Below are 1,609 nucleotides of genomic sequence, written 5' to 3'. Positions count from 1 at the left end.
TAAAACCCCAATTCCAAAAACATCGAGACACTGTTTAAAATGTAAATTGTACACAGTGCCCCAACTTTTTTGGAATTGGGGTTGTATGTGCCTGTAGTTTCGCCTTACAGCACTTTGAGTAAACATGTGATCAGTAACTCTTACTTGAGTATATTTACAGACCAGTGTTTTTACTCCTGCTGCAGTAAACTTTCACCAGAGTAACTCTACTTTTACTTGAATTTTTCCAGCGCTGGTAAGAAGACAATAACAGAGCGTACAGTTCACTGCCGAGCTGACTGCTATCAGCCGTCTGCAGGCACAGAGGCAACACCTGACTCCTCCCACCAGCTTTAGTCATGACCTGATAACCAACGTTCTTCTTCAAATACACAAAAACATCGTCGTGTTCATCTGGAAGCAGCAGAATGACCTGCTGACAGATGATCCCTGATGGAGGTCAAACAGATTCAGAGAAGGCCGCTACCATGATGAGTTTAAAAGCTTTATTTATTTACAATAAGACTTTTCTGTCCCTCCAACATCTGGAATGGCACTAGAAATATTTACAAGTATTTACATGAAGAAGAAGAACGGCAGACATTTGTTGGAGGGTTCTTACTCCACTATGAGAAATCTCCTGGAGCATTGAGAAGCGACCGTGCTGGGTCATTAGTCAGAAATGTAACTGTTTAGGTGCTAGTGATTCTACGTTTATGCTGTAGACTTTTAAAAACATTTAACTGTAGAGAGAGTTCATGTGAAGTTACTATAAACCTTCTTAATATAAGAAACACAAACAATATTTACACACGAGGACGGTAACATCAATGCACAGTCTATGTGCACTCAGAGGCAACAATACATGATATGAATAAATGAATGAATGAACGGATGACTGAATGAATAAATGAACAAATGAAGGAATGAATGAATAAATGAATGAATGAATGAATGAATATGAGTGAATGGATGAATGAGACATTTTCGAAACCTCACACATACGAGCGGTACTTAGGAAGAGGAGCAGGGCCACTGAGAAAAAGAAAAAACTTTCAAATTCTGGAGAAAAGTCAGAATTTTGAGATTAAAGTAAGAATTCTGTCTATTTTCTTACTTTGAAAAAAATCTTTTTACTAAAGAATTCTTATTCTGATCTCATTATTTCATTTATTTTGATTTTTAAAAAAGTTATTTTGAGAATAAAGCCTTCTTAGATTAAAGTCAGAATGCCAAGTTTAAAGTAAAGTCAGAATTCCGTGGTCAAACCTAGAATTCACGGATGGAAGTTGGAGTTTTAAGAATGAAGTCACAATGCCGAGATTAAAGTCAGATTTCTGAGATTTGAGTCAGAATATTAGAATTGAATTAGGAAATCAGCCAGAACTCTTGGATTAAGCAGAATCCTGAGATCAAAGTTGTAATTCTAAGAATAAAGTCAGAATTATGAGATCAAAGTCGGATTTTTTTAAGAATAAAATTGGAATGACGAGATTAAAGTCAGAACTCTGAGATTAAGTCAGAATTCTGAAATTAAAGTAAGAATTCTGAGAATAAATTTGGAATCCTTAGATTAAAGTCAGGATGCTGAAATTAAAGCCAGAATTCTGAAATTAAAGTCCAAGTTCTG

Source organism: Cheilinus undulatus, linkage group 10 (genome assembly GCF_018320785.1).
Source record: "Cheilinus undulatus linkage group 10, ASM1832078v1, whole genome shotgun sequence".
Lineage (NCBI taxonomy): Eukaryota > Metazoa > Chordata > Actinopteri > Labriformes > Labridae > Cheilinus > Cheilinus undulatus.
The sequence above is the reverse complement of the archived record's forward strand: the minus strand, read 5'-3'. Positions refer to the sequence as shown.